We start from the raw sequence: 16,483 nt of genomic DNA, 5'->3' as shown, positions 1-16,483 counted from the left end.
TAAACACAATGGATGTTAGTAGGAGATCAAGAGGCACCTCTAATGGGTGTGATGGTTCACAAAAGACACAACCATTCTCATTAGACACCTTATGTGTCTTTTGAAAATGAAGAGACATCTCCAATAGGCATGAGTCCCCTATAAGTAGTGATGATTTGTTTTCATACAAACATAATAACATCTCAACTCTCTCTGTTTTCTTTCTTACAAACATCATCAGAAACAAAACCGGTGTGTTCATGGTTGGATCAAGGTCGTACAAGCTTTAAATCCAACACTGTTGTGGGGCTTCAAATATCCTGACAGCAATATTCGTTGACCTGTTTGTACTCGCCAATTCAATTGGAAAATGGTCGAATAATTGTCGAAAAAAATCTTTCATTAGAGCCTTAAACCCTAATACAACATTCTTTTCTTCACCCTGTTTCAGTGTCAATTTTCCAACAGCTCACTCCTAAACCAGTAACACCGACTGCAGCTAACAAGTTCGCGACGAGACCAAACATCATTAAGCTTCGGAAGCATTCAGCCCATACCAATATATATGATCAGCTCGGATAGCTTACTTAAAAGAGTCATGCGCATCGACAACACACTATTTGTTTCATGTAGCTTGTATTAAAGCTAAAAGGAAGAAACACGTTGATGCGGTAAAGAAACCAGTTCTACCTTCAGCCAGAGGCATACCTCAAAGATAAATGATGCAAGGTTGCAACATCAAACTCAATACGCTGCTACGTGAATATGCTGTTCACCAGATAAAGAAGTCCAGCAGCTAGTGATCGTCATATACCAGTAACTAAAGGAGTAAAGAAATGACCTGCTAATATTCCTCTTCTCCAACGTGGCAATTCTGGTTTGCGCATCCTCTTTCTTCTATTTATATATTTTGATTATGTATGTTATCCAGTAACCGTGGTACATGTCTTTTTAAAAATACATAAATAGCAAGGTCTAATATTGATAGCTTCAATTCCACCATAATTTGGTTAACTCATATTGGATCTAACTACACAAGCTGTTTAAGATTTTTTATATCTCTTCGTACTCTTGTCAAGTATGTTTATACTACACTTAGCGTTCTCAATACTTCTATTAAAGTAACAAAGAGATACTAAACGTTTTAGTATGGCTGCACGTGTTAATTATACTCCTACTTGTAGCCATATGTGAAATTCTAACAACCTGGATGTTGCCATGTTAGATTTTCACTTGATTTTGGTCAATTTTGCAATCGTTATATTTGACTGAATTGTATGTCAGTTAGCCAAGTGTTAGTCTTACATAATTTCAATGTTTTGGACCTGACATTTCACTGAGAAACAGACTACACCAGGTCGACATCTTTTCTTCATATCAAGGTCGACGCTTACTTGTCATGGCGGTAGCCTCACCTGCACTTTTGATACCGAACTCACCTTAACGCACAAAGGCTTTATGAGGAGCTCATAAAAAGAGGGTGCAGGGCCAGTGGAACCAAGAGTAATACCAAAAGGGGTGTTTTATAACAGCCTTAATCTATTCACTCCTATTAACTAATCACTCTTATATGCCGACGATTTTAGTTATCAAGCTATCATAATATTCATTTGAAATGCACCTATTCAGAATTGGAGTCTCCAGCTATCCGGGGGTCCGTTCCGAGAAATCCAAATCCGGCGGTCCGCGCCTGGATACTCATGTGGCGAGCATCTTTGCATGCGATGGTGTATATACACCTTTCATCATCCACCACGTGTACAGAAAGAGACACGTGGAAGGCATGCAACCAAGATATCAAAACATGATAGCAAGCATCTCATCAGAAGATGCCACCGGTCAGCAGATCTGAAGGTCAGGGACAGAGGATCACAGAGGTACGATGACTCAGAGGAGCACCAGATAATACCCCTTGGGTGTTAATACACCCAATCCCAAGGAAGATCCCAGATCAACGGCTGAGAGGAAGTTTGACTGACACAGATGTGACCAGACAAAGAGACACTTGCCTGACACGAGCAGACATCCATCTACCCGCATTAAATACCAAAGAGATATACACGTGTCAATCAGCTCGTGGAAGAGGCGAGGATAACCCTTCGTATTCAAGCTCAGGCCGCAGCATATGCCGAAGACCTCTGCGTAATGGGCCCAAAGTACAAGAAGATCACATATCAACGGCTGAGAGGAAGTTTGACTGACACATATGTGACCAGACAAAGAGACACTTGTCTGACACGAGCAGACATCAATCTACCCGCATTAAATACCAAAGAGATATACACGTGTATATCAGCTCGTGGAATAGGCGAGGATAATCCTTCGTATTCAAGCTCAGGCCGCAGCATATGCCGAAGACCTCTGCGTGATGGGCACAAAGCACAACAAGAGAAGATTACAACGGCACCTCAGAAGTAGGACCCACGTTCCAACCCTATAAATACCCCTCTCCACTAAGAGAGAAGGGGTCGACCAATCCAGGGCAATTATAGGAGAATATAGGAGAGAGAAATAGGAAGAGTAAGTAATCCCCCTACTTCCGCAGACCTATGTATACTCTAAAGTCATTCAACTATCTTTGTAATCATTCAATACATAGTGAAACACCATCCCCGTGGATGTAGGCCTTAGTGCCGAACCACGTAAATCTTTGTCTTATTTATATTTCAGCACCTTACATTCAGCGTTGAACTACATGTGCTTTACATTTGTACTTGATTCTCTGTTTATTCCTTTATACGAACATTATTTATGATAATATTCGACTAGACAATGACAAGCTCGAAGGCTTCGAGTCGATGAATCAATATAATCATCCCCTTTACGCATACGACGTACAATTCTAGAATCAGAATGTATGTGAATATTGTTTGTGAACACGTGGATGGCTTCGTTATTTATGTGTTCACAATCTGGCGCTAGAAACAGGGACTTTGTCCCGGTAAAAGATTTATCTTATCCTGTGATTTCACCTTAAACGCGCATTATGGTTGTGCCCTATTCTGGGTTCAGCGTGCTTTCAAAACCTTTTTTATTCTGGGTTCAGCGTGCTTTCAAAACCTTTTTTATTCTGGGTTCATGGTCTTCATGGGCTTCATTTTCACAAACACCATTTCAAAGCAGACAAATCCACGGCTATCTATCGCAGATTTGCACGTGAGGCGTTTTTTCTTTTAAAACTAAGACTTAATAATCCGGATTCCTGAGTTCTCTCGACGGATCTGCCTTTTCAAGAGTTTTCTTTTTCAAAAGTAGTCTGAAAACCAGGTATATGATTGTTTATTAGAGGATTTGTATTGCGAAAACTAGACCGATGGAGTCTTTACGTTTCTCTTTTATTAAGGCCCTTGGGCAGCTCATTTCCTTCTATTCCAATAATTTTGCGGATACGAATGGCACTAACGCGATCCTCGTGGATATCTTTGGTTCTCTCTATTTATTCCCCTATGCAGAAAAAAGATTAAAAATGGAAAAGATACTAGAGGCAGGAAAAACCAAAGCCTCACCAAATGAGACACCGAGGATTACCCCGGTCATGACCCGAAGCAAGCAGAAAGGAGACAAAGCTAAAACAACTACTCAAAGGCATGATGCTGCGGAAATCACCTCACCTATGAACACTAACTCCATTGCATCCGCGGCTCTCAAAGAAGCATCCACAAAGAACAACGCAACTGTTGTGGCCCTCCAGGCTACAGAAGCTAACAAGACTTTGGTTTCAAACCAAATCCATCAACAAAGAGAAGGGGTGGCAGAATCTATGACACACCAGCCCGCACATCCACCAGTCTTCGGAATGCCGTCAACCAACGGTCAGAATCAAACCATACCAGTGGTTTTAGTACCGCGGGTGGAAGCTCAACCGAGGAGACCAAACTTGGAGATACCAACAATTGAAGCTGATCCTCTGCCACCCTTAATACACACAGTAGACGAAGGGGGAACTATGGCCGTAGGGGTACAAGCCGGAACTCCAAATCATGGATCAAACCAGTCCCACCGACTGATGGTAGAGCTCGAAGAATTGAAAAAGAGCCAGCAGGTCTACGCAGATGTCGTAGCTCTTCTGGCCAGGGAGAACCAAGACTTGAAAGATAGGATTGCCCAAAGCACGAAGACTAGCCAACAACTTGACGAAGCAAACTCTAAAGCACCAGAGCCTAATAGAGATCGAAGAATCATCCTAGCAAACGCCGCCAGGGGAAGCAGTGCATCGGATCCGGAATATTCCGCCCAAGACTTAGACTTATATGACAGTGAAGTTCGAAGAAAGAAACGCTCAACTGAGCATGAGAACGTGGGATATTACCGCGCAATGGAGGATCTGCGTGATGAGATGATGGCTGAGATCAGGCAGTTAAAATCCATACAAGGCGGAGGAAGGCTTGAAGAGGTGATGAAAGAAGCTAACTCCACGCCCCTAACTCATCGCCTGGAAAATACCCCCATTCCGTTAAAGTGCCCTGTCCCAACTTTTGAATGCTATGAAGGATCCAGTGATCCCGCGGCACATATGCGGTATTATAATCGTATCTTAGCCCGATGGAGTCAAAACGACGCCGTCCTCTGTAGGTATTTCCCATCAAGTCTGAAGGGATCGGCTTTGTCTTGATTTGACAACCTGCCACCTGATTCCATCAACTCCTACGATCAACTCGCAGAGAAATTCTTGAGAACATACATGTACAACAAAGCTGTCAACAACGGAATGGATAAACTTTTTTCTCTGGCAATTGGTTACAAGGAGAACACGAGGGAATACACTAACAGATGGCACAAGATCTTCCAAGCCATAGGGAGTGTGGATCCCGTAGTAAGCATCAACTGCTACAAGTGGGGATTAGACCGAATGAGTCCACTATTTGTTGAGATCCACGGAAGCGTACCTAAAACAGAAGGAGATCTTCGAATAATTATTGAGAAGTATGCTCGTCTTGAAGAAATCCAGCGTGAGAACCCGAGGGCACAAACGCAGAGGTCTCACCGTACCAATTCCGCAGAACAAACCAGCGGGGCCAAAAGAAATATCTCAGTGGAACGACCTCACGAAGATAGGAAGGAACAAAGAGATGAACGACAAAAAAATGATGGAAAATTCGAAGATCAGGTTTACACGAAGCTCAATGCTAGCTACGATCGGATCTTGCGAGAGATCAAAGGAAGGGAAAATTTGGAGTGGCCATGGTCTAAGGGAAAACATCCCCCAAGAACCGAGAAGTCTAAAGAATACTGTGAGTATCATTGCTTCAATGGACACCAGACCGAGAAATGTATAAACCTCAAAATAATGATCCAAAAATTGATTGATGCTGGCGAACTCAAGCAATACATACGAAAGGAGGTCACCGAGGACAAATCCAAACGAACCAAGCAAGTCCAACTTCCAGAGGGAAACCGCACAATCAACACCATCTCGTGTTCCGAAGCCGCAGGGCCCTTATTTACAGCGCAGATAGGAAAGAGGCTACGAAAGCAATTCGAAGACCACTGCGAATTATATAAGATTGATGGCGTAGAGGTGGACGAGCACGAAGAGTGGATGGACGCACCTATCATCTTCGATACTGAAGATATTGAAGAAGATATGGGAGACCATAACGATCCCTTGGTCTTCACACTACCAGTGGCCGGATGTAACCTCAGAAAGATCCTCATCGACGGGGGAAGCTCAGTGAACGTTCTATTCTACGACACCTTCAAACGGATGGAGCTCCATGATGAACAGCTGATGACCTCTTATTACACCATCTACGGGTTCAACGGAGCGCCCACAAAGCCATTGGGAGACATCGTGTTGCAGGTGAACGCCGGGCCCATGAAAGTAGAAACACGATTCAGCGTGGTAGACGAAAGTGGGTACATAAACTCAAGGAAGTGGCAGCAACTTACTACCAATATCTCAGGTTCCCTACACCCGAGGGAGTGATGGAAATCAAGGGAGATCGGGTCTCTGCAAAAGAATGGCAGACCACTCAGGATCATATCAACAACGAACAGGAAGAGCAGCGAAAAACCCTAAGGATCAAAAATAAAGAAGTTGCGAAAGAAAAAATCATAGACCTGTTCCTCAAGGAAACCACAGGGAAGGGCTTGGCAAAGGATGATAATGTCCTTAACACAGAGCAAGTACTTCAGCAGCCAACGAAGGACAAGAACATACCAAATAGCAATTAAAGAACGTCCCAGTCCTTGGGGACCCGAAGCCGGTGTTCACGCCAGTGGAGCCCGTAAAAGAAATCAACATAGGAACGGAAGAAAACCCGAAGATGATCAAAGTAGGGACCATAATGGACGAAGAAAGAGAAGATTCCTTAACCAAATTACTTAAAGAATACGCGGATGTATTCTCCTGGAAGTTAGGAGACATGCCAGGGATTGATCCAAAATAATCCAACACGAGCTGCGCATCAAACCAGGCACGCCACCTTTCAGGCAGAAAATAAGAAAAGTTGCACCAGAGTATCATAAGGCAGTAGAAAAAGAACTTCGGAAACTACTAGAAACATGCTTCATCAAGGAAGTCAAATACCCTACATGGATCTCCAACATGGTCATCGTTCCTAAGAAGAATGGAGGGGTTAGGATATGCATCGACTTTACTAACCTCAACAAGGCATGTCCAAAAGACAGCTATCCCCTACCGAGCATAGATCAACTGGTTGAAGCAGTGGAAGGGTACGAAGAGCTGTCATTCATGGACAGATATTCTGGTTACAACCAAGTAGCCCTGGCAGAAGAAGATCAACTACACACAACATTCTACACCCCGCATGGCTTTATTGCTACACTAGAATGCCCTTTGGACTTCGAAACGCAGGGGCAACTTACCAGAGAATGGTCGATGCTATCTTCAGGCCATGGATTGGTAGTACCCTAGAAGTCTACGTAGATGACATGCTCGTCAAAAGTAGGCTGCCGCAAAGATCACCACCAGGACCTGAGAGATATTTTCGAAGCAATGAGGAAACATCATATGAAAGTAAATCCAGAAAAATGCACCTTCGGTGTCACCTCAGGGAAATTCCTCGGATATCTGGTAACAAAAAGGGGTATTGAGGTAGACCCCGCGAAGATTAAGGCCATAGTGGAAATGCCATCTCCGAAGAATTTAAAAGAAATGCAAAAGCTCAATGGGTCCTTAGCAGCCTTGGGCAGATTTATTGCCCGATCCTTTGACAAATGCAAACATTTTTTCAATATTCTAAAAAAATGGAGTAAGTTTGAATGGACCGCAGAATGCGAAGAAGCCTTCCAAAGAATCAAGGAACACCTGGCTTCATTTCCAATCCTGCAGAAGCCTGATCCCGATGAGGTTTTGGCATTGTACATAGCAGCGACAGAAGACGCAGTTAGCACAGTGTTGGTCAAAACCAATACGAAGATAGAACAGCCTATCTATTATGTCAGCAAGACCCTCAATTCTGCGGAAAGGAATTACACGAAGATCGAAAAACTCATCCTGGCATTAGTATGGGCTACTCAAAAGCTAATAACCTATTTCCTAACTCACTTCATCCGCGTCCCATGCAAAGCACCACTGGAAGCAGTCCTCAAAAGCGCGGGGAAAGTAGGTAGAATAGCCAAGTGGAACACCCACCTGGACCAGTTCAACATCATTCATGAAATTCAACATTCCCAAAAATCCCAAGTTTTGGCGGATTTCTTAGCAGATCTCCCCCTAGACAACGATGAAGAGATTAGGGGAATACCAGAAGCCGACGAGGAAAGCAAGGATCCAGTTGATGTCCTCGAACCCGCGAGTCAAAGACAATGGGAAGTCTTCGTTGATGGTTCCAAAAATAAGGAAAGGGAAGGAATAGGCATTGTCATCACCACCCCAACCGGAGAAAGGATCGTACAGGCACTCAGGTTAGAATTCAAAGAGCATACTAACAACATCGTCGAATACAAGGCAGTCGTACATGCCCTCCGCTTAATAATAGAGATGGGGGTAACTGATGTAAGACTGACAAGTGATTCACAGCTTGTCATACGGAAAATAGGGCTCGAATAAAATGTGTACGACGACACCCTCTCAGCGTACATGGCCTTGGTCCATACATTTGCATCACAAATTCCGAACATCAAGTTCCGGCACCTATGCAGAAGGGATCTCAGGCACGCGGATGCCCTAGCATATATATCATCTATGCTGAAGGAAAAGAGTATCGAAGCTATCAAAATAACAAGGGTATACAAGCCTTCGATTGCATCACAATTTTCCTTTGCTACAAATCAAGATACAGTGGAAGAAAATATCGAGGATCAGGTGGGAGAAGACATCCGTGACGATTTTGACGAAGAAGATATCTTGTCAAGAGAAAATCAAGACGAATATTTCAACAACGAAGATGATTGGAGAATGATGATCCATGCGTTTCTCAAATATGGAACCTTACCCGCGGATCACAAACAAGCCAGGAAAATACTCTCCAAAGTAGGAAGATATGATCTTCGGAATGGGATCATGTACAAGAAATATTTCCTCGGACCTTTACTACGTTGCTTATCCAGGAAAGAGGGTCATCGAATTCTAAACGACATCCATTATGGTGACGCAGGGAATCATAGCGGCATGAGATCACTAGCCGACAAAGCAAAAACGCAAGGATATTACTGGCCCACAATGATACAAGATGCTGCAAGAATGTCCCGACGATGAGAAGAATGTCATCGTTTCGCCAAAAAGATACACGCATCAGCAACAACGTTGAATTCTGTGGATAGCCCGTGGCCATTTCCAAAATGGGGCATAGATATCGTTGGGCCTTTCATCGAAGGATCAGGGAAAATACGATTTTTGATAGTAGCCACGGACTACTTCAGTAAATGGGTGGAAGCCAAAGCCTTAGCCAGGATCGAGACGTGGACGTGTTTACTTTTATATTCCAAAACATTATTTGCAGGTTCGGCATACCAGCGGAAACCGTGTCCGATAATGGTAAACAATTACAGGGGAAAAACATAGACATGCTCTTCGACACTTTCAAAATAAGGAAAAACAAGTCCACCCCCATATACCCTCAAAGCAACGGACAAGCGGAAGCTACTAACAAGACCCTCGCCTTTATCCTAAAAAAGAAATTAGACGAACACAAGGGGCGATGGTGTGAACAGCTACACAATGTATTATGGGCATACATGACAACACGAAGATCTGCCACTGGGGAGTCCCCATTTCTCCTCACTTATGGAGCTGAAGCAGTCATCCCAACAGAGATCCTCATGCCAACCACAAAGACCGAAGCATGGGAGAAAAATCTCACAACAGACATGATGTTAGAGAGACTGGACGACCTGGAAGAAAGGAGGGAAGCAGCATTGCAAAAGATGGAAAATTATCAACGGAGATTAGCGAGAGAGTACAACAAAAAGGTTAAGCTTCGAAATTTTGTAGAAGGGAAGTATGTGCTAAGAACAATCCCGCAGTATCAACGAGAGAAGAAATGGGGAAAGTTAGCACCTACATGGGGAGGACCTTTTTTAATACACGACATTGCGGGAAACGGTTCCTACTATCTTCGCAATCTGAAAGGAAAGGTCCTCCGGCACCCTTGGAATGCTAAATGGATCAAACCGTACTACCCATAGGAACAACGCAGCTTTGCATCTACGTGAAGAATACCAGAAGAAGAAGGCAGCGTAACCGCTTTACATGTTTCTATCTCTGGACGAGGAGTAGCAGACCTCAACCTATCAATCAAACAAACTTTTTGGGAAATCTTCAAGCAAACGAAATGGTCAAAAGGCCCGCTGGGTAAATGCATGTACATTACATAATAAATTAACAATATTGGGGAAAGCAGTTAATCTACAATCTCTCAGGGCTCCCCTATCAGTGTCTATGAGTGTAAGACCAGGGGGAAGGCACCCAGCAGAAAGAGATACCCAACCAATTTTAAGGAAGCGGGTCGACGGAATGGGTGCATGTAAATATTTCAAATAAGCATTCCATATCCTAGAACGCTGCCTCGGCCCCCACCGTTTGGGAATCCTCTGGCCCAGGATTCGCCAGCGGGGTGACAAGTCTCAAGACGATCACGAAGGTATTTACCTTCGGTGTCGCACCCAAACACTCTCAACTTTTTACAAAGCAAGTTATTTCTAGTTTAACACTTCACAATACTTAAAATAAAGATGAATTGATAACGCAGGTTTGCCAAAAGGATGATCCATTTCATAAAGAGTTGATTACAAGATTCAGCAAATAAGATAAAGCAGGAAACACATCAAAAAATGATCTGAAATTATATAATCAACAAGGATCAACTTTCTATGACTAATAAAAGAAATCTACTTGGACGATACAACTCCATCAACAGGGTTGTCTCTGCGAGATGAAGGTACGTTACCACCTGAAGAAGGCCCAGAAGAACCAGGCAAGGGCGCGGGAAGGGGACGACGCGGATAATTCTTGACTAGACCATGTTCGACTTTAAGATCAAGTTCGATCTTATCTAGGACTTTGTTGGTCTCTTAAGCCAACTGACATCGAGCTTTATAAGTGATAACATCGGTCCGCTGGTTGGCCTGAGACAGCAATACAGATAGGCGTTCCGCCTCTTTGGAGGAAATCTCCGCTGCTTCCTCACGAGACGCGGCCAACCCTTTGAAATAGTTGGCTTGTCCTTCCTGTTGCACTAAGGCAGATTGAGTTTTTTTAAGCTCATCATTTGCTGCGTGAAGCTGTCCCTCGAGTGATGAAAACAAGAAATACCAAGGGGTTAAAACGAAGAAATAACAGAATCACACTCGATAAAACGAGGTTATACCTTCGACATTAGACGAAGCCTCTTCATACTCATTAACAACTGCGTCCCGAGCCTCATCAAGAAAGTCATATTCGTCGGATAGTTTCTTATAATCCGTTTGAAGGTTCGTAAAAGCAAATTGACTCGCGTCTAAGTCTACCTGCTTCATTGAATCCAAGTGACGAAGATGGTTGAATTCGTCATTCATCTCCCCCATCCTTTTATGGAGTCGATACACATTCACTTCAAGATCTCTTTCAGATTCCACTTGGCGAGCAACATCAGCTCGAGACGCTGCTAGGGCTTTACTAAGAGCACCAACCTCAGCCCTAGCATTATCTCTTTCCTCGGAAAGACGCAGCATACTATACCTAACCCCGGGGCCTAAGAAAGAACGAGCTTGTTGTAACTATCCTTCCAAAAAGCGCACTCTAGCCTCGAGGTCCGAAGCATGTCCTCGAGCATCACGCAGGTTGTCACGCGTACATAGCAGCGTACCATTAAACAGACAACGGTCATGATTGTACTTATTTTGCATATCAACCATCAGTGTTCGCTTTTCACGCCGCTCAGCTGTTAAGGCGTTATGCTCATCAGCACGAGCATTCCACTTTACGGCTTCGCTTTTCAACTTACCCACCAACTCTGCAATGCGGGATTTCTGTCGTTCCCTTTCTTTCCGAAGCCATATGAGCTCGGGGACTCCACCCACTGAAGATAGGGTGGGGAGACTGAGACACAACACCAAAGTACAAATAGGGAATCACGAGGAGTAAAAGACCAATAAAAAATACGAACCTGTGAGGGACGATACATTTCTGCGAGCTTGCTCCAATTCATTGCGGACTATAACAAGTTCCGAACGGAGACTCTCCTCGACATTACCCAGCCGCTCCTTTTCCTTCAGGCGATCCTTCAGTTCACTTATTTCCATCTCAGCCGCAGATAATTCTTCTTCTCTATGACGAAGCTTAGCCTCCAACTTTAAAGACTTTGTTTTAAAGAACTGGTATAGAACATGGTTACAATGTTCGCTCCTCATCATCTATGTCACAAACGACAAACATTATTATACCCAAGGGATGATATCGCGAAGAATACAATGTTCGTACATCATGAGGGAATCAGTACAAGGATTTACCTCTAAGACACGTTGCTGGGGAAAACCGTATTGATACCCATCAGCTATGGCCATCATATCAGCAACGGAGGATGGAGGGTCAACCACTAGGTTAGCTTCTGAAGCTCTCAGATTCTTCTCCCACATCTCAGCAACGCGGACTTCAGAAGACACTTGCATCATCTGACGAGTATAAGCGTCAGAATTCTTCTCACCGGGGACCACTGGGGCAGGGTTAGGGACGAACATCAGATTTTTCTTCTTAAGCCAAGCCAAAATGGCATCTTCGCCTTCAGGCATTTGCGAGTAAGTGAAATCTTCTGAAGGAGATTCAACCGCAGACTTCCCTTTGGCTGTTCTCCCCTCACTCACGCAAGTCTCGACATCACCAGCCTCAGTATGACCACCGGCGTTTTCAGCCTGCTGACCGGTGGCATCTTCTTTACCAATATCCCCAAGCACATCCCAATCATCATTTGGGGAAAACAATGAGAAGTCTTCGGCAAGACCTATGGAAGCATTCACATCAAAGGATTCCCCCGCGGAATATATCCTACCGAAAGAAAATTCACGGGAAATAATAGGCAGAGTACCCACGGTATTATCGCCAACAGGGGAAGATCCACCCCCGCCAGTACCACCAACGATAATATTGCCCTCAGACTCACCATCACCACCCGTGGAAATTCCTTCTTCACCATCACCACCCGCGGAAACTTCTTCTTCACCACTACCACCTTCGTCATCAGGGTGAGAAGTGTCGGTACGCTCCTCCCCATCGGACATTTCTTCATCCTCAACATAACCTTCATTTATAGGACTCGTAACCTCCTCATAAACCTCAGCCTCACCGGTAACCACAGTAGAAGATTGTTTGGGTCCAAGTTTCTTCTTCTTCGACACCTACAAACCAGTACACATCCCCACAAAGGCTCATTTTTTCCCTCACTTCAAAAATGAAAATTATTTCAAGCAAGGAAGAAGGGGCAAATAGAATAAAGAATATAAGAAGAAACTATACCTTGGCAGCAGCAACACTCTTCGGTGGATGGGTAGCACCAGAACCCTCCTCCTCATCTCCATCAACAACATCAAGAGCGTAAGGAAAATTCATGCCCGCGAAATTCGGACGCCAAGGACATAAATATCCATAACGAGCAGGAGGAGTTTCACGAGGCTTGCTGTTTTCAGAAGGACGCCAGCCGCGCGGACCAGGAATCCAACCATAAGCCCAAGGACCAACTACCTCAATAACAGTAGCATGCCATTCATAATCATGGTCACGCTTAATCCTTTCACGAGAAGGAAAGAGTTTCCGTTTAGCAGATCCCTCAGTACCAGGAACATACTTCAGTTTGGCATCACTCACCTCACTCAAAAGACGAATTTCACCACGGGGAGCAGCGATATTACGAAGACTAACACTCCACGGCTTACGGTTTCTACTATTGACATAATCCCCAAAGGAACTGTTAAAATTCTGAGGAGTGTACCACTCTTTCTCAGCAGGATTTGGAACATAGCAGGTCATCATAGTCTCCCCCTTGCTTCACAGGTAACATTCCTTCAGTGAACGAAGATAATTCCCAGATAATTGTGACACGGAACGATTATGAGTGTTCGTAGAAGAGCCTTCGCGACTAGCCAACACGTCATAATAAAAGGAGTCACCCGACTTATATAGGGGCAACATGAGGCCCGCCTCGAAGGCTCCAACCGTAGTCAACAGATGAAACTCGTCAAACTGATACTTAGCAAGGAGCTCGTAAGTGATATCATCATCAGGGGCATAGAAGCGAACCTCAAAAGCTTGAAGCTCATGTTTTTCCTTGAACATCTCAAGATCAATATGCTTGAAAGTGACCTTCTTCTTACCAACGGAAATGCTGCGTATCACGGGGACAGTTTCTTCTTCGTCTGCGGAATCAGAAGTAGGACTCAATTTCGAAGAGGATAAAAGTTTTTTTCACATTCTCTTTCCTATTTATGAAGCTAGAGAAGAAAATAACCGTTCCTCGTACCAAGGAGCAGTTATGGGGAAAGTTAATGCAAAGTGGGAAACGTGTAGGACGACCTTTCTTCTTCTAAATTACAAAATACGCCCAAGTCAGAAGAAGAGGGGCAAATTGTATATACACCTTTCATCATCCACCACGTTTACAGAAAGAGACACGTGGAAGGCATGCAAAACAAGATATCAAAACATGATAACAAGCATCTCATCAGAAGATGCCACCGGTCAGCAGATCTGACAGTCAGGGACAGAGGATCACATAGGTACGATGACTCGGAAGAGCACCAGATAATGCCCCTTGGGTGTTAATACACCCAATCCCAAGGAAGATCCCAGATCAACGGCTGAGAGGAAGTTTGACTGACACAGATATGACCAGACAAAGAGACACTTGCCTGACACGAGCAGACATCCATCTACCCGCATTAAATACCAAAGAGATATACACGTGTCTATCAGCTCGTGGAAGAGGCGAGGATAATCCTTCGTATTCAAGCTCAGGCCGCAGCATATGCCGAAGACCTCTGCATAATGGGCCCAAAGTACAAGAAGATCCCAGATCAACGGCTGAAAGGAAGTTTGACTGACACAGATGTGACCAGACAAAGAGACACTTGTCTGACACGAGCAGACATCAATTTACCTGCATTAAATACCAAAGAGATATACACGTGTATATCAGCTCGTGGAACAGGCGAGGATAATCCTTCGTATTCAAGCTCAGGCCGCAGCATATGCCGAAGACCTCTGCGTGATGGGCACAAAGCACAAGAAGAGAAGACTACAACGGCACCTCAGAAGTAGGACCCACGTTCCAACCCTATAAATACCCCTCTCCACTAAGAGAGAAGGGGTCGACCAATCCAGGGCAATTATAGGAGAATATATGAGAGAGATATAGGAAGAGTAAGTAATCCCCCAACTTTCGCAGACCTATGTATAATCTAAAGTCATTCGACTATCTTTGTAATCATTCAATACATAGTGAAACACCAGCCCCGTGGATGTAGGCCTTAGTGCCGAACCACGTAAATCTTTGTCTTATTTACATTTCAGCACCTTACATTCAGCGTTGAACTACATGTACTTTAAATTTGTACTTGATTCTCTGTTTATTCCTTTATACGAACATTATTTATGATAATATTCGACTAGACAATGACAAGCTCGAAGGCTTCGAGTCGATGAATCGATATAATCATCCCCTTTACGCATACGACGTACAATTCTGGAATCAGAATGTATGCGAATATTGTTTGTCAACACGTGGATGGATTCGTGATTTATGTGTTCACAGATGGCATGTGAGAATGCACACATTTCAATTTTGTACGCATCTTGAATGGTAGGATTGTCCCCCTACGCGAATTCAAGATAGCAGAAAACTTCATTCCTTTTCCCATGCGCGAGCGAGATGCAGCAAGGAAGTGCTACCTTGCGCGAGCATTAAGCAGCATGACACTCACAATTTGCTGGGGACGAGTTACATATCACCACAACCGTAACCACCACTTGGGGGCGAGATATATAACACTTCGGCGTAAGAAAACAATCATATCGAAAGTTCGTTTAAGCTTTCATAGCTAAGTTCGTTAAGTTATGTCGATTTTTTATCCAAAACATGATCTATTTCGATGTAGCTTTTATAGCTAAGTTCGTGGAAGTTGTGTTGAATTTTTATCCACGATGTAGCTTTTATAGCCAAGTTTGTCGAAGTTGCGTTGATTTTTTATCCACAACATGATCGAGATCGACGTTCGTTTAAGATTTTATGGCTAAGTTCGTGAAAAATGTTGCGTTGATTTTATGTCCGCAACATCATAGTTCGTCGTGAAATATGTTGCGTTGATTTCATATCCACAAAATGATTAAGTTTTAATATCGTAAAAGTTATCGCATTGACTTCTTGTCCACCATGTAGCCGAGTTCAAGATTCATCCATGTTGCTGTTCAAGAAATTCTTCAGCAACTTAATCTAGTTTTGATCTCCAGCAACTTAATATATATTGTTGTTCGAGAACTTCTCCAGAAACTTATTCTATTTTGGAGTTTGTAAAAATTGTTGGTCAAGACCGTCACTCATATTTATGCAGCAAGCCTAAATTATCACACCACAATGAGCATCGACAATACACGATCAAGGAAATTTACTAGCATAAACGTGTACTTCAGTTTCTTCGTATTCGTATATGCCAGTGGGAGCGACTACATTATATATATATAGCGAAGGATTAAATGAGTTCTTTTCAAGACCGACAAGTGATGTGAGTACTTGGTTGTGGATGGATCAATAATTGCACAAGAAGACTAGCTGAATATACAAAGTGCTACATCTACAGTAAAATGGGGGTCAAGAAAAATTATTAGCCAGATAAAGTCGGTTTGAAGTACATCTATTACCTACGGTATTGCAGAGAGCGTATTGGCATCGGTTAAGGCTGCTGATAAAGCCTTCCTGATTCGATCCAGGTTACTTTCTCGAAATTTTCGAACATGCAATCCCCTGATATACTCGAGAAAGTTCATTAGTTCTAGCTAGAGGAAGCGACCCAAGTTCAGAGATCTTTTGTCTAGACTCTCTGCACTCAAGAACAGTGGCTTTTAAATCTTTTTGACGAG

Source organism: Papaver somniferum, chromosome 6 (assembly GCF_003573695.1).
Source record: "Papaver somniferum cultivar HN1 chromosome 6, ASM357369v1, whole genome shotgun sequence".
Classification (NCBI taxonomy): Eukaryota; Viridiplantae; Streptophyta; class Magnoliopsida; order Ranunculales; family Papaveraceae; genus Papaver; species Papaver somniferum.
The sequence above is the reverse complement of the archived record's forward strand: the minus strand, read 5'-3'. Positions refer to the sequence as shown.